The sequence below is a fragment of the Schistocerca gregaria genome, chromosome 2, assembly GCF_023897955.1.
Source record: "Schistocerca gregaria isolate iqSchGreg1 chromosome 2, iqSchGreg1.2, whole genome shotgun sequence".
Lineage (NCBI taxonomy): Eukaryota > Metazoa > Arthropoda > Insecta > Orthoptera > Acrididae > Schistocerca > Schistocerca gregaria.
Window position 1 is genome coordinate 244,989,149 of NC_064921.1, and position 24,764 is coordinate 245,013,912.

The 24,764-nt window shown below is 42.6% G+C and overlaps 1 protein-coding gene across 1 annotated transcript in view; it reads right to left on the bottom strand.

The window, feature by feature from the left end:
- LOC126336777 (CD82 antigen-like) overlaps positions 1-23,957 on the bottom strand; it is a 277,993-nt gene extending 254,036 nt beyond the window's left edge. The window contains exon 1 of the mRNA XM_050000790.1: positions 23,751-23,957. The gene's annotated coding sequence lies outside the window, so the exon portion shown is untranslated. The remainder of the gene's footprint in view (positions 1-23,750) is intronic.
- Between the last annotated feature and the right edge of the window lie 807 nt (positions 23,958-24,764).

Below are 24,764 nucleotides of genomic sequence, written 5' to 3' on the forward strand. Positions count from 1 at the left end.
CCGATTTTGTGCAAAATCGGAAACTGTGGCCTGTGCCTTTAATGTGTGTGGCTACTGGTACTACTACAAAATTACCTTCAACCAACCCAACAACTATCATACATGTCAAACAGGTAGAAATTCCAAAAAGAACATGTAGACTAATATACGTAACAAATCAGCAGTAGCAACACACATTAGACAGCCCACACTTTGAAAATTGAGGACAATCTTGAAATTTTGCACAGAATCAGGATAAAGAATGGATATCTTGGAAGAGATGGAAACTCATTCACAATAAAAAAATATGGAGATAGTATTCTTCATGAGATAACCGATCTCAAAAAAATCAAAATTTTTCCATGATCTTTAAGTCAGTTGAAATACTATTTACTTAAGATCTGCCATTGTAAAGAAACGACTACCAGACTGTCAATTTGTGAACATCGCTGTAAAATCCGATTATCTATATACTCAACCGACGCTACAAGGCCGCCATATTGTATTGAGTGTACAGTGTTTCATGTACCTAGAACCAAATTGTGCAGTTAATTATGTCGAAAAACAGCTACAAAATAAATAGTACAGAGTGTAAACAATAGCTTCGCTAGTGTACAAGGACTAGAAGCGAGCTCTGAAACTCTAAAATCGTCAGGGAACAAACTTCATACAGAAAGTATCACGAGTTTTCCTCAACAATGATTTATGCAAAGCTATCTGCATCTTACAGAGGCTGTGGTGTCAAACGCAATAACCAGCGAGACACCTCCACACAAGCAGAAGACTGCTCGGCATCCATTTCTGACTGATCTCTCCCAGCATATGCTCCAACAGCCCCTCCAGCAGCGAACAGCAAACAAACTATTATGTTAATCTGATTTAATGTATTGAATTTTTAAGTAACGATTTTCAGTATGCATTAACACCTGAAGGTGGGCAGAACGTGCTCAAAACGCGCTGTTTATCTTAAACATAAAACAAATAAACGTGACATGGCCGAAAATACGAATAAATCAATACTTAATATTTTCTTTGCTACTTCTATTTTTACCAGTTACACATTTTATCACAAACACGAGGTTTCAGCCGTGATCTCATGGCAAAAACGTTGCGTTTGTGGTAAGGTAAGCAACGGGTAAAAACGGCGATAGGAAAAGAACTGGTTTAACACGAACGAGAAACAAAACAGCATTAGAAATCATGACAAGCTTCATAATGTATGACATGTGACTACCAGCGCAAAATAACAACAATGGAGAAAAAACTACTGAATTTAGCTCAGAGTTTGGGTAGTGATTATGAACTTTGTCTTAGATAAGGCGGAATCTCTCTCCAGCTGTTTCTTACATTTAAAGGCGACTGACAGCGCTTTGTTAAAAATAATACCTTAATGAGTGGTGTTAATCATTTCATTGGTGAAATACTCTTTATGAAGCAGTGTATTACCACAAGCAAATTAAAGAGACACCAGTACGGGTAACAACCACAACGACAAAAATTTGAACTATAATCTTAACAGTTTACTACTCAACGGCGCCGCCATCTTTTTCGCTTCTTTATTGCCACAGCACTCTTGTAATGATCGTGGTCCAGCAACCGACGCAGGCGACATTGCGAGTAAGTTACGTAACAGCCGACAGCTTGAAGAGACTTAACTGACTGCTTCCACACGCAATGACAACGCCGTAAGCATCATCATACAAACTGTCGCTGCACGACACACACACACACACACACACACACACACACACACACACACACACACACACACGGCTGTACCTCTTGTCACGAACAAACAAACCTGGCATGGTTCGTGAGCTCTAAAACGGATCCGGCAAACCGCAGGTTTTATTTGCGTTACAAAGAATTCTAGTAGTAGGCCTAACTACAGAAGTACTACTTGAATCTCATTCTATTGTGTGCCAAGTCCACTCCTAGAAAAGCAATCCACGCAACAGTACACTTTGGCTTTTTGTTTACAAAGGATGATAAGGAATCGTGACATCTGAAGAGTGGCGCAACGTCAGGTCAAACTGGCAATGGGTCCTCGCGTGTGTAGGGGCAGACCCCTCGCCCAATTATCTTATTTACACTAACGTCCCTCCTCTCTCGCTGATGAGTCACATAAAAGAAATACTCGCCGGTGGCTGCTGCTGCGGCAGCAGAGGCGTGTAGCCGTTCCACCTTACTTCCCTTCCGTTTCCAGTAACTGCGATTACGATTACGCTAGCGGCCATACCAGTTGGATGACTCACCGTTACTTGGAGAAGAGCTATTTTTACGGAAAATTTTGTTCTATCGTACCTGCCACCAACATTTTACCATTCATCCTCAACATAAATACAACACGTCCAGCAAGCCAGTTGGAGACATCATTGCTTCAGCTTCATCGCTCTTCAGTCCCACCAAATAAGATCCGCACCGACTTCAAAGTGCTCTACAGCGAATGGTTTTAAGTATCTCAATGTACAATTAGCGCTTAACTCTTTTGCTAAGCAGTTACTTCGTCTTCTAGAAAGGATATTATTAAGAAAAATGTCTGGCTAAGAACAGACTAAAACGCCGATGATGTAGTGGTGGGATGGTAATTGCTACAAAGAAAGTTTGTAATTTTTTTATAATCATTAGTTCCTCTACTTCACAGAAGGCGTTGTCAGGGAGGAATAGCTAAAACTGTTTAGGCCGTATCCAAGTCTCATCTTGACTGACGGCATTCAATTTCACATATATAGTGACAGATTTAAAGTTCAGCTCTTCAGTCATGCGTGTGAGCACGTGCCCATAGTTTCACTAGAGCAGAAATTTTCAGCTTCTACATCTACATGACTACTCTGCAATTCACATTTAAGTGCTTGGCAGAGGGGTCGTCGAACTACAATCATACTGTCTCTACCATTCCACTCCCTAACAGCGCACGGGAAAAACCAACACCTAAACCTTTCTGTTCGAGCTCTGATTTCTCTTATTTTATTTTGATGATCATTCCTACCTATGTAGGTTGGGCTCAACAAAATATTTTCGCATTCGGAAGAGAAAGTTGGTGACTGGAATTTCGTGAATAGATCTCGCCGCGACGAAAAACGTCTTTGCTGTAATGACTTCCATCCCAACTCGTGTATCAAATCTGCCACATTCTCTCCCCTATTACGCGTTAATACAAAACGAGCTGCCATTTTTTGCACCCTTTCGATGTCTTCCGTCAATCCCACCTGGTAAGGATCCCACACCGCGCAGCAATATTCTAACAGAGGACGAACGAGTGTAGTGTAAGCTGTCTCTTTAGTGGACTTGTCGCATCTTCTAAGTGTCCTGCCAATGAAACGCAACCTTTGGCTCGCCTTCCCGACAATATTATCTATGTGGTCTTTCCAACTGAAGTTGTTCGTAATTTTAACACCCAGGTACTTAGTTGAATTGACAGCCTTGAGAATTTTACTATTTATCGAGTAATCGAATTCCAACGGATTTCTTTTGGAACTCATGAGGATCATCTCACACTTTTCGTTATTTGGCGTCAACTGCCACCTGCCACACCATACAGCAATCTTTTCTAAATCGCTTTGCAACTGATACTGGTCTTCGGATGACCTTACTAGACGGTAAATTACAGCATCATCTGCTAACAGTCTAAGAGAACTGCTCAGATTGTCACCCAGGTCATTTATATAGACCAGGAACAGCAGAGGACCCAGGACGCTTCCCTGGGGAACACCTGATATCACTTCAGTTTTACTCGATTTGCCGTCTATTACTACCAACTGCGACCTTCCCGACAGGAAATCACGAATCCAGTCGCACAACTGAGACGATACCCCATAGGCCCGCAGCTTGATTAGAAGTTGCTTGTGAGGAACGGTGTCAAAAGCTTTCCGGAAATCTAGAAATACGGAATCAACTTGATATCCCCTCTCGATAGCGGCCATTACTTCATGCGAATAAAGAGCTAGCTGCGTTGCACAAGAGCGATGTTTTCTGAAACCATGCTGATTACGTATCAATAGATTGTTTCCTTCTAGGTGATTCATAATGTTTGAATACAGTATATGCTCCAAAACCCTACTGCAAACCGACGTCTTTGATATAGGTCTGTAGTTAGATGGATTACTTCTACTACCCTTCTTGAACACTGGTGCGACCTGCGCAATTTTCCAATCTGTAGGTACAGATCTATAGATGAGCCAGCGGTTGTATATGAGTGCTAAGTAGGGAGCTATTGTATCAGCGTAATCTGAAAGGAACCTAATCGGTATACTATCTGGACCTGGTCTTGCCCGTATCAAGCGATTTGAGTTGCTTCGCAACCCCTAAGGTATCTACTTCGAACAAACTCGTGCTAGCAGCTGTTCGTGTTTCAAATTATGGAATATACCATTCGGCTTGCTTGGTGAAGAAATTTCGGAAAACTGCGTTCAATAACTCCGCTTTAGCGGCACAGTCGTCGGTAACAGTACCATCGGCACTGCGCAGCGAAGGTACTGAGTGCATCTTGCCGCTTGTGTACTTTACATACGACCAGAATTTCTTCGGATTTTCTACCAAATTTCGAGACAATGTTTCGTTGTGGAACCTATTAAAGGCATCTCGCATTGAAGTCCGTGCCAAATTTCACGGGTCTTTAAATTTTGGGCAATCTTCGGGATTTCGCGTTCTTCTGAACTTCGCATGCTTTTTCCGTTGCCTCTGCAACAGCGTTCGGACCTGTTTTGTGTACCACGGGGGATCCGTTCCATCTCTTACCAATTTATGATATATGAATCTCTCAATTGCTGTTGCTACTGTATCTATGAATCTGAGCCACATCTCGTCTACATTTGCATAATCAGTTCGGAGGGAATGGAGATTGTCTCTTAGGAAGGCTTCTAGTGACACTATCCGCTTTTTTTAAATAAAATTATTTTGCGTTTGTTTCTGGTGGATTTGGAAGAAACGGTATTGAGCCTAGCTTCAGTGTAATTACCGCTTGAGGGGTAAAATTTAACTTTCTAGGGGGTAAAAACAAAAGGGTTCGATTTTGTTTTGGTAATGAAACTGAATTAGTTTAAAAAAATTACTGTTATCACTCTTTCGTGAGACTGCGATACTGATTACATAAATTACCAATAAATATTTTTTTTTCAAATACGTACATCAATGCGTGACACCATGTGGTGGAGTTTACAGCATGTAAAATGGAAGTATGAACATCTCCACATATTCCAGCTACTACACACATACTCTGTACATTTTACGTTGCGTCTGTGACACTACTGAGGTACGAGCACGTAACATGCACTTAAATCATGAAAATGTCTTCTCCCAATGAGCCAGAAATTGCTTCATTACTCTCTTAGAATCACGCAAATGAGCAAATTGACAACGAAACAGTTAGTATATTATGGCTGCTACTACGTTATTTTAGTACTACACACGACGACGACGGCCATTCAATAAGTAAAGCAACACTATTTGAAAGACTTTTTTTTCAGTATTCCAATACACCATACTATTCCCCACTGTTTTGGCTCCAAGACCCTATTTTTCAACAATATCTGTTCAATGTGACGCCCTTACGCCACCTTAATGCGAGGGTCTTTACATCTGCATGGTACGAAGGTAATCCCGAAAGTAAGATCACCCATTTTTTTATTAGTACATAGAATTGTTTATTTCTACAATGGTTTACATCAGTTTATAGCTTGAACATTTAGCTATTTTTCGACATATTCACCATTTCTGTCGATGGATTTTTGTAGACGCTGTAGCAGTTTTGGTTCAGGTTTCGTCACCCGTGATAATTGGGTCCAGAAAGTTGTCCTGTTCGGCTGCAAGGCGGTGAAGAAGTGCGCGATAAGCATCAACTCGTTGCTGCATGTGGTCTTCAGTCAACATGCGTGGCACCCATCTTGTGCACAACTCCCGGTAGTTCAATTTTTCCGTTAAAGTTCTGTGGGCGGTGCCTTGGGAAACCTCAGGAACGAACATGCAGAGATCATCCAGAGTGATCCGATCTTCACGCATGCTTTGCTCAGCCTTGAACGCTATCTCCTCAGAAATTGATGGTCTCCCCCTCCTTTGTTCGTCGTGAACTTCGGTCCGACCAGCTGCAAACTCTTTACACCACTTGCGAACATTTTTGACATGCATGCACAACTCAGCATACACTTCCGAGAATTGGCGATGGATTTCAATCGGCGCAGTGCCCTTTGCGTTCAGAAACCGATTAACTGCGCGGTAACATCCAACGGAAGCTCCATTCTCAACGGCTGCCAAGCCAAGACAGCGCCTCAGCGCCGAGTGCGCTTGTTTACACATAGCGCGTGAAGCAGTCTTCATAACCGTGTGACCAACTGCCACCAGAGTTCTGTACTTATAAAAAAAAATTAGGGGACCTTACTTTTGGGTTTACCCTTGTTGCACTCTACTAGTGACTTCGGAGGTCATCAAACAGAACCACGCTTTCAGAGTCCCGAAGACCGTCGCCGTGATTTTACCGGCTGGAGTGTGCGGCTTTGAACTTCCCTTTGCAGGAGCGGTGGTGTAGCGCCGCTCCACGATTGCTGTTTCGTTTTCGATTCGAAGTGATGAACCCACGTTTCATCGCCTGTGACAAATGTTCGACAAAAAATTTTCACGTCGAGTCTCTTAACGCATAAGCAATCCCGCACAGAAGGTCTTTCGTTGCTCTTTATGGTCCTTTGTTAGGCAGTGAGAAACCCAGCTGCACATACCTTTAAGTACTTAACTGGTGGACGAGTGCATCTGCACAGCTAGAGACGTCCAATTGCACAGCGAAGTATTTGAGTGTCCGCGTGTTTCAACACTAGGAGTCACACCTGTGTGCGGCCGTCTGGTATGCGGGAGTATGGACGCGTTTGCGCAACCTTGTTGCGATGACAGAAGCCTCACCCACCGATTCACCGTGCTTTTATCCGTTACCAGGTGTCTAGACATTATACAAGCGCCTATGAATATCCGCGATATGCTCTTGTCTTTCCTTCAATGACTGGTCTTTATTGGAACTCACCTCCATTACAGACTTCATTTTGAATGCTGTATAGCACCGCCACTAGTCTAAACTTCATGACACTATTAGGCAGTGGGGGCTCGTAGGTATACATTCTCGGTGTTGACACATTTTTAAATTCGGATAAACACGAGAGTGAGAAATTAACAGCATCTGCTGTATAACAGTTATGCTTGTCAACATATTTATACAATTCAGTCTGAAAAAGGGAAGACTTTTGTGGAATTTTACTATAATGTACGTGAGTACAATTTATGGCAAGAACGATACAATCGTTAAGCTTTTGCTACTCTCCGTTTCGTATTTTTGTGTAAGTGGGAGTTTTCGTGCCTTTTTTATTATTTCGGAGAAATGTGAAAGATCCCTAATTCATTTATTAGTTAACGAATAAACTTATGGGCTGCAAATCAGACATTCTTACGTTGCATCCACAACAACATCGTACACTTCTACATACTTGTTTGTTAAATGTTCGCCTGTAGTCAAGCTTATTTGATATCGTCACTTTCTCAACCAACGGAGCTGGTCTGGAATGCCCCAGTTCCTTTGCGGCTAATTTTTCCTGGTAATTTTGCTTCCTGTTAGCGCTGAATACAATTTTAACGTACTTCACATTGACACTCAACAGGAAAGCCGATTGCTGCACAGTAGACAACAAACGCCAAAAACCACCTGTCATTTGTGGAAATGATTGAATTCAAATAGTACGTATCAACCACAAGTTTACTTGATTAGAATACGAATGAGGCGCTGGTATGCGTAAGGGCCAAAAGAACACCGTCTTCGACCGCCATATCTAACAATGTCAGAGAAACCACTGAGTTTTTCGAGAATGTTCAGATATACGTGCACTGTTGGTCTACAGCACAGATAAACCTGGCCCATTATAAGGTCAACAAATGACGTGAATAAATGCTGCGATCTCACAATCTACGATAATATGCTTTATGGTTCTCAGCACCTCAAATGGATTACTCTTATGATAAAATCTAAACTTAATGTACTACATGTCATTCACAATCCCACAAAATACGTTTCTCAGTATAACACATACTGATGTCCGATCTAATTTAACTATATAGTGACTTCGCATATCTGGGGAGCGTACTAGCGTCTAGAGGGATTTATCCATGCGAACGTAGATGTCTACTGCAGTGTGCTACCATCTGGTGGCATTGACGTAAACTTGTAGTTGAGCAGCAGTGCATGCCGTGAACTGTGCACATTGTTTATCAAATCCCTATGTATTTGCTCAGTAGGGCAATTACGTCACGTTAGTTGCGCTTGCGCAGTAGCTGAAAGCGTGCAGGAGTGAAGGTGTGCTCACGAGCCCGATGCCAAGTTACACTGAGTGTAGAGGAGCAATATGTAGCTTAGCGCGCTGGATTTAGTGTCGTGTATTTCGGACTACCGGATCTGCATTACGTTTAACAGAGTTCAAAGAAAAATAACCAATAAATCCGCAAGATGTCGAAAGTTCGGGCGTTCACGTGCTCTTGTGCTCTCACACGGCACCCGCCACTGCCATTAGGCGCTGAAGCTGGAATATTCCGTGATGGCCCACAACAAATTCTGCATTTTTCAAACGAAATTGGAGGGCTGCACTCAGGAGTAATCGTCTAAGAAAGATTGGGAACCACTGCAGGATAGTGCTCCTTACGATGGATAGAACGCGAAAGTAGTCAAGAGCTACTGATTCAGTATTATATTTCAGAAACTCGCCCATGCATTTTTCACCTATTGTTCGGCGAATGTGCTAATGGTCGGAAAGTCATTTTGATTTTCCGAAAATATTACCCGAAAATGTAGGTATTTACCCACGCAGCTTCCAGCTCACGTCAGCATAAAGTAAAATTTGATTACTTATTAATGCCCTCTGATGGCGACAAAGCTCGAAACACGTAACTGTTTTACTGGCAATAATAAAGTAATTAATGACATGTTAAGAGCTGGTGCTTACATAACGTTTATGTACGTCATAAAGCAATAAAAATGATATTGAAACCCTCCAGCTGCGTTCAGGTGAGTACTGTCTGTGGGCGGCAGTTAAGTTCCGTAGTAAGCTCAGCTACACACCTACGGGGTATTGTCTGTATTAAATGACTGCCAGCAATAACAAGACGGACCATGACCTCGCCGGCTCAAAATATCTCTGACAGGCTGTGTTTAGAAATCGGGACGCGTAAGCCTGATTGTGAGCCATCCAGAGCGTTGTCTGACGCTGCGACTCCAGAATGTGTAAGGAGGAATAACGCAAAGCAACGACACACACACACACACACACACACACACACACACACACACACACACACACACACACACACACAAATGGAGCGCGAATTACCTGAACCATATTCATCCACTGCTTCGTAATGAGAGTGGTTAGCGACTTCATCAACAAAACAAAGCACAATTTCAAACCTTTTTCAGACTTTCTTGCTTACACGCTTAATGTCAAATATTCAACACCTCAACTCAGTAATCAGACGTTTCAAATAGTTTTGTACAAGGCAGTTAAGATTGTTTGAAGAATGGGAGGTTTACTGCTTTAGTAACACGCCAGACAATATTGACGCTATGATTTATCTTCCAAAACATATTGAAAGAGACAGACGTAACTGTTATTGCCCTTATACACTTGGGGGTTAGCCTTTGAGAATGTTGACTGGAATTCAGCTTTAAACTCTGAAGCGTCAAGCATGAAACACAGCGAGCGAAAAGTTAATAACTAAAACAATCAACTTGCAATTTTAAGAGTCGGAAGTCAAATTGGAAGCAGTAGTTCAAAAGGTAGACAGAACTTTAGTCTGTCTCACAAGTTAGTTCAACGAACAACTGCTAACGTGAACTATGGGGAAATTTGAAAATAGAATTCACGTTCAGGAAGAAATAGAACCTATGGTTTGCCAATGGCGTTTTAACCCTGTCCGAAGGCAAGGGACTTTGAGGATTAGCAGAATGGAGGGATCAGTGTTGTGGAAACTTATTACTTCATCAAAAAAGAGATTAAAAGTAATAGAACGTAGTCAAATTAACTCTTTTGATGCGAATTAGATAAGGAGTAGACCAGTCTTGCTATTGGGACTATGGCGAAGTAGACAGCATACAAAATAGACTGAAAATAGCATGAAAAGAGTTTCTGAATAAGGAAAATTTGTTGTCATTGCATATATACGGTATTTACGACATAGGTAATCTGATAACACTTGCCCTGTGCAGCAACCTGTGACTTTGTTAATGGCCCTGCAATTTACTGGAAAGTTTCATCGTCGAGTTACAGTAGAAGAAAACGACGACAAGCAGAATTTCTATTTGGCTTTACGAACAACGCCTTGTCTTCAATGTGGAAAAAACTTTCGCTGAAGCAGATGTGCTAGAAAATAAGATGATCGAATACAGTATTATTGGCGCGACAGCCAGCCATCTCTATTCAATACCTAGGCGTAACGCTGCGAAGAAACACGAAATGCAACAAGCACGTCAGATGATGTTGGAAAGGTGTATGGCCATCTTTGGTTGACTGAAAGCATCATAGGGAAGTGCAGACCATCTGAAGGAGACCGCGCACAGAATACTTTTGTGACCAATTCTTTAGTACTGCACGAGCGTTTGGGACACACAGTTGGTCGGGTTAAATGAAGACAGCTAAACAATTCAGATGGATTCGGCTAGGTATGTTACAGGCAGATAATTTTGAGGGTCCTACACACCGAATGCTTGGGCGGGATTCTGTAACTACTGAGAGAAAATACCACAGAGTTCGCCTACACAAACACAAAATAGCCTGCGGAAATGCTATACCTACGGCAAAAAATTTCTTCACATAGGAGTAATTATCGAACCATAAGCCCTGCATGATAGCGAAACACGCACACTTCGCATAGAGTGTGGCATGGAAAAGACACTCAAAGAAGGCAAGAGCCTCTCGTCCAGCATAGAACAGAAGGTAGCTACAGAGTAAAATGCCGAAGCCGGTCAGAGTGGCCGAGCGGTTCTAGGCGCTACAGCCGAACCGCGCAGGTTCGAATCCAGCCTCGGGCGTGTATGTGTTTGATGTCCTTAGGTTAGATACGGTTAAGTAGCTCGAAGTTCTAGGGGACTGATGACCTTAGAAGTTAAGTCCCATAGGGCTCAGAGCCATTTAAAATGCCGGAAAACGAAAAATTGTCCAACCTCGCATCAAACTTCCAAAGGAGAGAAAAAAATTCATTGGAGGTACCACAGACTCCCGGACTTAACCACAAAATCGTAACATACAAGGAACGACAAACTATACCCCGAAACCAACAAGTAAAAAAGTATATAGTGTGCACACAAATTCCTCTAACGTTCTAGATAAAGTCACTGACACAGGATTGGAAGATGAGAAGTGCGGCAGGAGAGAAACTGCGAAATAAATGTGAATAAAGTCGATTTAAGGTAGAGTATTCACGGAGAAAAGAGAATGGCAGCAGCATGCAAACAGAGAAAATTGGATCCTAATTATCTCTGATCAGCAGGGCTAATAAAATAAAAAATGGTTCAAATGGCTCAGAGCACTATGGGACCTAACTTCTGAGGTCATCAGTCCGCTGGAACTTAGAACTACCTAAACATAACTAACCTAAGGACATACAACACATCAATGCCCGAGGCAGGATCCGAACCTGCGACCGTAGCGGTCGCGCGGTTCCAGACTGGAGCGCCTAAAACCGCTCGGCCACCTTGGCCGGTTAATAAAATACGAGGGTCAGTCAAAAAGTAATGCCTCCTATTTTTTTTACGTTTAATTGTCAGGAAATTTAAATGCAATTACATAGGTTGAAAACCACAACATTGAGGATCATTTTGTCATTTTTCAATGTAATCTCCGCCCATCTCTACAGTTTTGGTCCATCTTTGAACAAGGGCATGTATCCCAGCACGGTAAAAATCACAGCTCTGCTTCCTAAGCCATTGACGCACGGATGTTTGACGGCCTCCTCATCTTCAAAATGAATCCCACGATGAGCTTCTTTTAGTGGCCCGAACAGATGGAAGTCTGATGGTGCCAGGTCAGGGCTGTATGGGGGATGAGGCAAAACTTCCCATCCAATTTTGACAATCTCGTCAGAGGTGTGACGACTGGTGTGTGGTCTTGCATTGTCATGCAAAAGAAGAACATCTGCCATTGATTTTGTTTGGCGAACTCGCTGAAGACGTGCTTTAAGTTTTTTGAGGGTTGTGACGTATTGAACAGAATTTATTGTGCATCCCTGCTCCAAAAAATCAACCAGAATCACACCCTCTGTATCCCAGAAAACTGTTGCCATAACTTTCTCTGCCGATAGCACAGTTTTGAATTTTTTCTTCCTCGGGCGAGCTTGTGTGACGCCACTCCATTGACTGCCTCTTTGATTCGGGTTCAAAAAAATGCACCCATGTTTCGTCCCCGGTCACAATTTTTTTCAGAAACTCATCTCCCTCCAAACGGAAGCGCTGCAAGTGTTGGGAGGCTATTGTTTTCCTTGCCTCTTTATTCTGATCGGTTAACATTCTTGGAACCCACAGTGCACAAACTTTTGAGTACCCCTATTGTTTAATAATCGTGATCACACTGCCTTTACTAAGAGAAATAATGCGACACACTTCATCTGCAGTCACCCGACGGTCACCACGAATGATGTCATCAACTTGCTGAATGTTGTGTGGAGTCACTGCACTCACCGGCCTGCCGGTCCGCTTTTCGTCAGTCAACGGTGTTTGCCCTTCAGCTTCCTTACAACGACGAACCCATCGTCTAACAGTGCTGACATCCACTGTCACAACACCATACACCTTCTTCAGTCTTTCATGAATGCGTATGGGCGTTTCACCTTCTGCATTCAAGAATTCAATCACACAACGCTGTCTGAAACGAACATCGATGTCGGCCATCTTACAAACTTCTGCTGTGCTGCCACCTGTTGACACAGAAAGTTACTACTGCAGTGGATTGCAGAAGAAGGTTTGAGGAATGGCGCCAAATTCAAATATTTCACTTAACTTAATTTTTTTAAGTAGAAAAAATGGGAGGCATTACTTTTTGACCGACCCTCGTAAAATACACGTAATGAGGATGTGTGCATGTGCAAGTTTCCAGGGCGAGTAACATGAGGAAAAGCTAATTGGACAAACAGGGACTATAAAAACGTGCGGTCAAAGAAAAGAATAATCAGTCCCCCATGGATTAATGCAAAATCGTGATCCTCCAGTCCATGACCAGTAAATACCCTCAGATATAGCCGCTCGGCTGGATGCTGTGTTGCTTTGGGACCCGGCTAGACTTTGATGGCAACGGAAGCAGCCGGAAGCAGACAGCAGGGGGCAGTCGCTTGAAAAGCGAGCGCCCAGCCGGATGGCCGCAGATCAAAGGGCGCCGAGCCGCACCTGCTGCCACCTGTCTGCGCTCTGAAACGTCACGGCACGGCACCACAGATGGCCTGCTGCCCAGTCAGCCTTTGCCAACTGTGACACTACTCTGCATGGATGAGCACTTCATTACAGCAACGGGACTGTTTAAAGCCGGGAAGAGTAAGGCCTTCCGGACACGTGGCGGCTGAAAAAAGAACGCAACGGGCAACTGGAAACGCAGTTCCTCATACGGACCAACTCGGAAGTGAGAAACTGCAGCTGCCATGTGGAGCGTGGAGGAGAGGGAGTATTGTTTGACCCACCAGAGCATATTTTGGTTACATTGTCGAGTACAGATTCAACCTCTAAGGAGGATTACTACTACAAATATAAATATTATTATTATTATTATTATTATTATTATTATTATTATTATTGCCACATAAGAAAACTAGGAAAATAGGAAAATTCTGGAGTCATCCGTACATCCGAAGAAATATGAACTGCAGGCTGTGTATAGTAGCAAACAAGCTGTAACGGCCATTGGAAATTCGTAGCTTCTTCTAGATCCACTGAACACTTCTACAGCCATAATACATCTTTACCTTTATTTTGAACCTAGACATCTTGAGATGTATGCACACAAATACGGTGATGGTAGTCTGTACTAGTTTAAATCATTTACGTGTGAACACCGCCGTAGTTGCATTTATCGGAGATTTGCCCTTCTTACTTTCTTTCCATTCGGCAATGTTATTTTAGAAAGTATAACAAAGGCTGGTAGCCACACGAAAGAATACTATCGATATGATTTACAATTTTTTGAACACTAATTTTTTATGAATACTAGATGTACAGTACATTTCTTTATCCACCTCGCACCCCACTTTCTCCGCCTAGGGTTACCATATTTTCAAGAGAAGAAACCGGAGGTATTATGATATTTATGAACCACAGAGGTGCTGTTCAGAAGAGATCTCCACCCCCCTCCCCACCCCCATACTCTTAACGGATTTATGGACAGGTCTGCAGGATTCATGGTGTGAATTCCCTCCAGCATTACTTCACGCATTAGTCGAATTCATGCCACGTCGTGTTGCGGTACCTTTTGCGTGCTTGCGGGGCCCGTACACGGTATTAGGCAGGTGTGCCAGTTTCTTCGGCTTTTTGTGTATGTCACAACTCTCTTTCAGAAGCCTGGGACCTTGTAGTTGTATAAAATGGGTTTTTATCGACTTGTCGTACAAAGCTAATGTTCACGTCCACGTCCTGCTCGTCCATCTTCTAATTACCCCAATACACAGCTATGTTCAAAGACATGACAGAACTGAGATCGCTTGGCAGTGCAGGTGCAGAGTCACTGGCAATTGGTTGGCAACTAGTTAAGTGACTGACAGGGGAGTCATCCTGCAACCGCGCCGTCTGTGGAGCCCCATTTACCTACACAGAAGAGATTCGCTGCTGGTCTCTTACGACTCGCGTCGTCAATATGTTGCTATTGAGTTGCTCCGTGTGTGGAGGGCCGAAGACCACCACACGTCAGCCGGTCTTTTGACACTAGTAATCACTCTGCGCCTAGTGCTACGATGGACGTATTCGTGTGTGAATGCTCCGAGAAGGAAGGTTGCCAGGTAACATTCGTAATTTTTATGGGGCGTGGCATCGGGCACGACACTACTAGTGTCATTTGATACACAACAGGGTCACCTCTGGCTCGTACAGCCGGCAATTTGGTCAGCAGACCACTACGTTTCTAACACGTTAAGGTCAGTGACTGTGCCCTACAGGTCTCCTAACCTGTACCTTCCGACTGGATAACGGAAGACCGCATGTTGCCAGTGATGTCCTGTCCCGCCTCGATACAGAACGTGTTTGACTGTTGTCCAGGCGACCACACTCTCCAGATATCTTTACCATTGATAGCATCCGGTAGTGGGTTGGCGAGACTGCCATTCCACTACCCGCCAGCCACTACGACAGGCTGTGGAACAGACCTTACGCAGCGTGGAAAGACGTAGGTTCGTACCTGTCATTCAAGCTCAGTTCGAGTCGATGCCCAGCTGGGACAGTCATTGTTGGTGCAAAATGTGACACCTCTGTTCTAATTTTCGCATTGGGAATAGCCCAAAGTGACATACACGTTTAATTACGTATCCGTCCTCTACACTGCATATGAACATATAAATTTAGCGTAAGTAAAGTTTATTCTCCAACATTTACTCGTACGACCAGTGTCGGCAGCATGCTGTTATCAGATTCCTATTGATTCATGTGAAATGAGAAAAATTATTTTCTGTATGTTAAGGAAGGATATATTCCCACAAAATTGAAGTAAAGATACCACTGAAAATATTTAAATGTGTGAAACACAAAACAGGGCACATTAAAAGTAACCAATCTTTCTAGACTGAGGCAACATTTCAGAACATAAGCTCAATGGCACAATGCACATATTTCTACCACTTTTCATGAATCTGTAATAAGTAACTAGTGGATAAGAATTCATGTACAGTGCCACTGCCACACTCTCTTGAATGAATGCGTTATTTTCCCCACTCATCCTGTTGTTCAAATTTTTTCTTCCTTTCACAACCGATTCCGTTTGTGATTTCCTTGCAGATTTGCCACATTGTGGGCACAAAATCTCAAAAATCAACAGCATTAAATTTTTGTGATCCAAAAGTGAATGGAAACAAAACGTGAATTCGCTATCATTTTTGTACATATGGCCACTTTCCTAGATCATTTTATAACGGCTTAAAAATCCGAAGCGATTGATAATTGACGGAAATGTTGAAATAAACAACAGTCCGAGTTCATTCAATGATGCACGAGTGAAATAAGTCTAGTTTGTACGACGACCAATAGGCTGTGCAACTCTTTTCGCGCACATTGTTTCGTACATTACTGTACATACAGCGATGCCAGTGTACATCGTTTCGATAGCGCCAGAATAGTGTCTAAAATGGAAGTTTTGGCAGTGGCACGAATTGTGATGGTGTTAATGCTTATCGGCATAAAAGAAGAAAAACAATCTTAGTTTTCACAATTCCATGAAGAAAAGGATGCCAGTTCAAGGCTGTGGAAGACTAAAAAAGTTAATCAACTAATAATATCACCATAACAGTTCATGTTTCTTCTAAATAGAGTTTATAATGGACTATGGAAAAAAGACACTAATACATGAAGCACTGTCTCCAGAATAAACTAAAAACACATTGAATTTCTTGGTAATCGAGGATTTGTACTGGGCTCTCCCATATCTATATTGTGTTTCAAAATTATAGTACAGAGTAACATCCAACACCCTGTATCACACTAAATAGAAACAGGAAAGTGGTGCTTTTAACCACCTAGCTCCAATAGGAGCGGAGATAGAGCAAAAACTTTTTTCCAGTTCTTGGTATATAAGCTATCCTGCACAATGAGCATGTGTGGCAACATTATTATCCTGCTGCGAAGTGTATATGTCAGGGGGGCAAGAAATGGTTTTATGGCCCGAATATGTAGGTTGCCCTGCAATACTGGTATATGCGTTAGAATAGTATTGGTCTGCTTTATTGACCTACTTTGCATGGCAGCCAGTACATCAGGGCAAATAAATGGGTTTCAAGCCCCTGACGTGTAGCCACCCTGCAGTACAGGTGTGTTTTGCAAGTAGTGTCCACCTGCATAACAGAACTGTATTGCAGGGGCTGCACATGCCGATGAAAATGTCTGCAGACAGGCTGAAATGGATTGAAGAGCTGAGAGAGCAAGAGAGAGGAGGAAATAGAGAGGGGGAGGACAAAGATGCATGAGACAGGTGAAAGGCACTGAAGGGCAGTGCACAGGTGAAAAGGGAGATGTGGTCAGGGGTGCTGGAAGAAATGGGCAGAGGATATGAAAAAGAGAGAATTGGGGAGACAGAGGTGGGTGCTTCAGATGGATAGATAGATAGATGTGAGAGGGTGTCTAACTTATACGTGGGTAAAAGACTAGTCAGCAATAATCGCCAGAATTGTGTAGTCTTTCCTCCTGTACATAGAATCTGCCAACTAAGCACAGAAATTTAGTCATGTAGGCGTGGGCTGTTCCACAGCCAGATGTCTTGCTTGCCTGGGTTTTACTTAATTGATTTTTGTACGTTCACCTAACAATGAATTTTGCTCTGCAGCTCAGATATTGCCAATCCATTCATGTCAGGACTGCGCGTAGGACGGCCTCATGCGCGATAACACGTCGCTGCTTGTTTCTATTATCAACTTCGTTAAAAGCCTACAAACAACGTCACAAAGCATAGATAAAGAAGCGAAAAAATTTCTACCATTGCTCACTCATATCTATGTTTATTTACACTACGGACACGACAGCTAACCTCAAAACACATACAACTACTAATTAAGTGTCGCCAAAGTTGGAATAGGTCGAAACTGTTTAGTTTCACCAACGAGTTGCGCAATCGCGCGTCGCGCTTGCGCAGTGACAGATAGCGAATTTTCGCTCAACCTAGTGCCATCGCGTAAACTAGGCTTTAGGCACATGACAGCAGGTTGCTGAAATGCGTGCTGTGAAGATAGATATGAAATCAAACTCATTGGTACCAATACAGTGTACCTCTTAACAGTCTCAGACCTCGACGAATTCTATAAAACATGGACAAACTGGAATTTAAGGAAAATCGCAGTATTTGCTATCATTCGTGGAATAGTGATTTTAATGGTGAGTATACGTATTTTCGCAGAAGAATCTCATCAAGCCGGGTAAGTGGCAGGGGTTGAGGTTTCTCTTCTGTCCAGGCAGGTGGCGAGGCAGACACGTTGGTGTCGCGACGCAGCAGCTGCGGCCTGGCTCTGCTCTCCTTGCACGTGCCTAGCGGCCCTGAGCGGAGGTTCGCGGTTGGCCGGCCACGGGAACCGGTTCCCGCCTCCTGGAATGCCCCCCCCCCCCCCCCCCAAACTGCGCTGGAACACAGCTTTTGGCCTTCGAGGCCCCATCCACTCCGCACTTAGCCAGTCCCACTGCCCCAGCATATCTAGATGGAGGTCTTTACTTAAGATCTGCGCTTTGAAATTTATCAGACCTTCGAGTGTGCACTGTCTACGCTGATTGCTGCCATTTTCTCAGCTTGATCACTACAAGAAGGAAGACAGGAGAAATTATTATATTCAGATTTTGCATACCTCATATCAGAACTGACTAACCGAGCGAGTTCTAGAGGGACCACCGTTTAGCATGGACTCCGAGTCACGATGCAACTCGACATTTTTCATTTTAACAAGCACTGGCAAAGGGGGGAAGAAGTGATAGTTGACAAATATCAACTTTGGGATAAGGATTAAACCCTGAACCTCTACATCAGTTGTTCCCGACATTTCTGAGACCATTACCCTCTTCCCCTACCCCTTCATCGTCAACATTGGCACCAGATTGCGCTTTATAATGAATAATTTTCTTTGGGCACTTATAATTTTTAAATATGGATGAGAAATTATATTCAGTTTTGTACGTGTTATGAATGCAACAATACTAGTATAACATTCTACAATATTTATTATTTGTTACACGAACTGGTTTTCGACTGTGACGCCATCATCAGTTACAAAGATGATGCAGTGAAATTTTGTTGGATCAAAGATTTTAAAGTAGTGCATCTACAGAGTACCTCCATTTCCAGAGATGAAATGTTAAATGCTAGAATTAAGATTGAAACAAGAGGGATTGTTTCAATGTATATGCAATATACTACTATTTAACTAAGAATAAATGTAAAACATTAAGTAATGAACTACAGGCAAATTTCAACAGTTGTACATACAAGAAAATAATTGAACAATGAAGTCTGGTGATATGCTCCAAAGATGTGGCTGAACGAAATAATCTTGTCTTTAACAGGTGCTAAATTTACGAGCAGATAAAATATAGTGATGTTAAGCAGGTGAGTAAAACAGCTGTGATTACACAAAGTAAATTTTTTAAACACGAGAGAAATTTTAGTAACCGGATGGTATTATGAGTAGTATCTGCGTTTAGAAGTGGCGAATAGGGAAACTGTGTCTGGTCATTCAATACTAAGCTTGGACTGTAGGACACATGTTCATTAATTTCATTATTTCACGATAGTTCATCTACCTTTCTTCGTGGATGTGGCGTAATGATTCAAGTTTCAACTTCCTAACTATGGCCTCCTTTAAGGAGGAGGTCTGTAAAAGTTTGATCTTTTCTAACTCTCCAATCTCTGGTGTTCCTTCAAGCAGGTAAACATTGCCCTGCGAGACTGACCTGTATAGAATGTGCTGTAATTACTAGTAGTTTTATACATCCAAATCTTTACCAAAGCTGGTGTGCTCTCTTAATCAATGAGAAAAAGTGTCCAAGAGTGTTATGTACATAACATGTATTTACGTTCCTGGATTTAAGCTGTCTGGCTACATCCAGTGAGACTAAGTATGGAGTTGTGTACCACCTATTGCGTCCTTGAAGCGGTAGGTCAAGGACAAGATAAAGAAAAGAGTAAACCTGTTTCTTCTGCTTTTTGTGCAGTATGGAGTCCACTGAGGGAGGATAGCCATTGTTTGATGGTATTTGTTTGACTGCATTTGATTTTATTTGGAAGTTGTAGGTGTCTTATTAAACCACAAACCAATGAGCCACAGACAACAGGAACTTATTTCGAAGAACTTTTTTTTTTTTGGAATGGCGAAGCAATTCTCAGTTCATTCCAAGTGCCTCCTACAGTAAAGAACACTAACTGTCCGCAGTCAAGATTAGACACTGGCTTCTCCCACATCCTGCCTCCCAATTTCACAACTGAAATTTATTTCTCGGATTCGGATAAGGAAGGAGCTAAGAGACTAATTCAGTGACTTCAGTATTAAACAATACGTGAATTCCAAGCAGTATCCTTTTTCATGACATACAACGTTAGGTAGCATTTCTTGCTTTTCGTCGGATGACCTAAGAAATGTGCGGTAGTGAACAATTTTGTGAAATATTTCATTTGACAATTTGAAAAATTAATTGGCATTCGAAGCTACATTGTTTCTCTGCTCGTCTCTACGTCTGAACTGCAACTGCTCGTATCATCGCAGGTTATTTTGACAGCACTGGCCAGTCAGTTGGTCCAAGTTTAATGAGCCAGTAAAGCTTTTGTTCCGCTTTATCGCTCAGTCTATGTGCGCGTAACACAGCATAAGATAAGACTACTTCTTATGATCGTACTTTACTGTACAGGACACAGTTTGGCTACCACTCCATGTGAAACTAAATCCATTGAGGTTCAAGCAAACGCGGAAGAATATATGGTGTAATGTTTACAAAAAAATGACTGAGCACTATGGGACTTACCATCTTAGGTCATCAGTCCCCTACAACTTAGAACTACTTAAACCTGACTAACCTATTGACACACACATCCATGCCCGAGGCAGGATGCGAACCTGCGACCGTAGCAGTCGCGAGGTTCCAGACTGAGCGCCTAGAGCCGCGAGAGCACCGCGGCCGGCGAATGTTTACATCAGGTTTATTCTTGTGATGAACAGAGTACAGCTTTTGCAGCTCCGATTTTCCGTGTTTTGTAGAAGACGTAATGGCATTTATTGACAACTTCTGTTTTAGTTACAGCTCTTAAGATATATCGGCAACAAAATTTCTCAGCGCATTGCATAGGTGTTCCTTTTGTCACAGTGCAAGAAGAAAAGCAACATTTTCAAATGTGTTATTGCCGCGTTAAATGGTGTGACAAATTGTGAGCCGACTACAATCTGGAGAGGTGGTTCCTTACCTAGGGATTACTACAGTGTGTGCGCGCGCGCGCACTGAAGCTCTAGTCCTTCAAATTGCAATCTTCCGTAAGCTGTTTCAACGAAGATTGAGATATTAATTGTCCGTCCGTCGACGAAGTCATTAAAATTGATACCGAATTCGGAGTGTTCAAAGATAGAAAAACGAAAATTGCTATTCCCTTTCGAGAGAATCTTTCAACTCCTCAGTTCACAAAAACCACTGAGAAAATCTGGAATATCAGACGGGAGTTTAAAGGTAGCGTCATTTGAATTCGAATCCAGTGCCAGAACTGCTGTACGGCGTTCTGTGCTCGCCTGTTTAATTTCTCTTTGCTTTTCAGTACCATCAAATACTAAAAATCACACGAGCAATGAATTTAATTCTACTCTCGTAGTTCGATTTCAAGATTTGTCGCTTCTCTCGATATGGTTTTTTGTTTTCTCGTTTTAGTATTGTCAGATTCCTGAATCCACTGATTATGTTGACTGCGTGAGTGCCTCTGTTTACAGCCGTGGTTACAGCAACAATAACGCGAATCCTACAGAAACTTCAATTGTTACGGACCGTTAGCCGCAAGAATATTAACTAAGTAATCACAAAAAATGAACCTGCAAATACGAGGGAAACTTAGACTCCCATTCAAGGCATAAATCGCCGATTCAAGTTATAAAACGCTAACACGATCTTGCTTTCTCTACATTTCTAGCACAGTCCACGTCTCAGGTTCCAGCCCTTCAATTCTTACGGCCTCTGAGTAGTGGGAAGATAGGCAAGTTCTGAGATACCCAGGTCCAACATTCGTTTTTCAAAAGTGATTAAGGGAAACGATGCCGCTAATAAATAAACAGGCAAAGTAAAGGCTACTGAAGACGCAGAAATCTATCGCGCAAACTTCAGTCATCATTGTCACGCTCATTCAATTTACTAGTGCACCATCTTGCGAACTTATGTACAAGTAGCAGATATCACTTATTTCTTGGAAAATGTTTGACAACTGTGCTTGCTATAACGTTTTGTTGCCGAGTTAAGTCCTGTGGAGCGTCTTTTAGTCTACCAATTCGTGCCTATGTTAAATATCTGATGACAGTCGTTATATGCACAGAAAGAATGGTATATTCACCCACTACACTTTCCAATACTTAACGTCATTTGTAAGGTCATGCTCTTAAGATTTATGAAGGCTGCAGTTAATATCCAATTAGTGACGAGAGAAGGGTGGCAAAAAATTGGATGTGGTGTGCGCTGAAGCAATTTACTGATATCCCTTCATGTGTATCACAAAAAGTTGTACAAATAGCTAATTTAACTGCATGTTTTGAAATCTACTCCTCGCTTGTTATCCTTCAGACGGTTCGTCGTACTACTGCGGTACAGACCACCGCAGTGAACTGCTTTACATAGCAAGTAATCTTACAGAAATTTCCAGGAGTCTTTAAAACCTGTAGCTGCTGGTGTCTTACGTAACATTAGGATTTTATTCCGGAGCTGCGCTCCTACATCACTGAAGGCTTAGCCCCATAACTATACTAGATAACCTTTTGAAGTCATACCACCACTACCATTCAACACAACCAAGGATTTCTTTCCTATATTTACAAGACTTGTCACTGCTTTCTTAACGCAGTGTGCTTAAGAGACGGATATCTATCTACTGATCAGTTTTACGCTGCAAACTGTTTGAAAAGAGTGGGGGAGCAGCTGCACGATGAAGCTGCAAGTCGGATTATGAGAACTGCTCGATTGGAGAACAGCGCATTGACCTAGCAATGTAGTACTATGAGTTCGAATCCAGTGCCAGCAATCTGACTGCAAGCCCGCCTAAATACGGCAGTGCTATATTCTCGTCGACCAAATTTTTGTTTCGATCTGTTTAATCCAGTAGCAAAAATAAACAGAGGGAGAGAGGGAGAACACCTGTGAAGATAACACAAACCTTTGCCTTAAATCTTTTCTAATTTTTGGAGTTTAAAGTGTGCATATTTTGCTATACTGTTTTGATTGGAAATACGACGAATTACCCGAGTGGGTAAACTTCCCTAAATTTGGGGACATTGTTATTGTCATCCGCGTGGCATTGTCTGGCTATCTGGATAAAAGTCCGTTTGCGGATGGGAACGTTCATTCCTTTGGGCTTACTGAACACAGGACTTTAAATTTCGACTGTGTTTGGAACTTTAACAGAAAACTTCAGTTCCACAAGACTGAAGCCAGTGCAAACCTGGATCGGTTTTCGGTAAGTTTACTGTACATTTGGTCTATTGGCGTGTAGCATTCAAGACGTAAACAAGAACAGCGAGAGGTTATATTCAACAGGTGCTTCCCCCATCTTGGATGAGCCTTTGCTCATGGATCAATGGGTACTCCAGATAAATTTTCTTTTCGAGTGTCATATTTAAGCATTACTTTGCAAGGTATTAATTAGTACAGCGTTTCCTTTAATGCTCCACAATAAAAACAAGACACTTTATCACATTCATTCAGCTTACATGCTATGAATGACATTGCTCCGAGCAACCGAAGATGCTTCTAACAAAATTTTATGGAACACACACACACACACACACACACACACACACACACACACACACACACACACACACCAATCACTTCAGAAAAATCGATCAATTATTTAAAGGAAAAAAGTCACACTCACTGTTTGACCCTGCTGCGCCCCTCGGCCGCTTGTTTTCGACGGCGGCGTATTCACAACCCTCTCACACGCGGAAGGAGATAAGAATACTCGTCACCCGCCAAATCACTTCCACCAGGTAAATGCGGCGCTCACACGGCAACCACGTTGTTCACGAACTCCAACGACAACCACCCACGACGCAAGCCACGGAGCGATTGTGAGCTCTAGCGCGCGCGCGACACTCGGGTGAGGGCAACTTCCCCCACCACGCTGGCGGCGCATGCGCAGTGGCAACCCGCAGCGCGTGTGACAAGTGACGTGAGAACTTTCGCAAATATCTCAATATCCGTAGGATGTGTATGATTTTAGCGTCATTAACGAACGAATTAGTTGAAATTAATTATGGGAAACAAACTAATTCCGGTTTTAGATCCGTCTATACCAGTTCTGTGTGTGTTTTTTTGTGACTGCTGCAACTCATTCAGACTCACTGTATCATTTATTTAATTATTCATGGTATTTCACAATAGCTATTACAGGCTTCCACAGCTTGTAGATGGGACTTAGTACCGCTTCGCGGTGCAGTGCATAATTGTAGAGCTACGCAACACTTATACCGAGAGTGTTTTTCCTGGTAACTCAGTCCATCACTTTCACTATGAGATCAAAATTATCCGGACACCTGGCTGAAAATGACTTACAAGTTCGAGGCGCCTTCCATCGGTAATGCTGGAATTTAATATGGTGTTGGCCCACCCTTATCCTTGATGACAGCTTCCACTCTTGCACTCTAAACAGGTGCTGGAAGGTTTCTTGGGTAATGGCAGCCTCTTTTTCACGAAGTGCTGCACTGAGGAGAGATATCGTCGGTCGGTGAGGCCTGGCACGAAGTCGGCGTTCCAAAACATCCCAAAGATGTTATATAGGATTCAGGTCAGGACTCTGTGCAGGCTCCATTACAGAGATGTTATTGTCGTGTAACCACTCCGCTACAGGCCGTGCATTATGAAAAGGTGCTCGATCTTGCTGATAGAT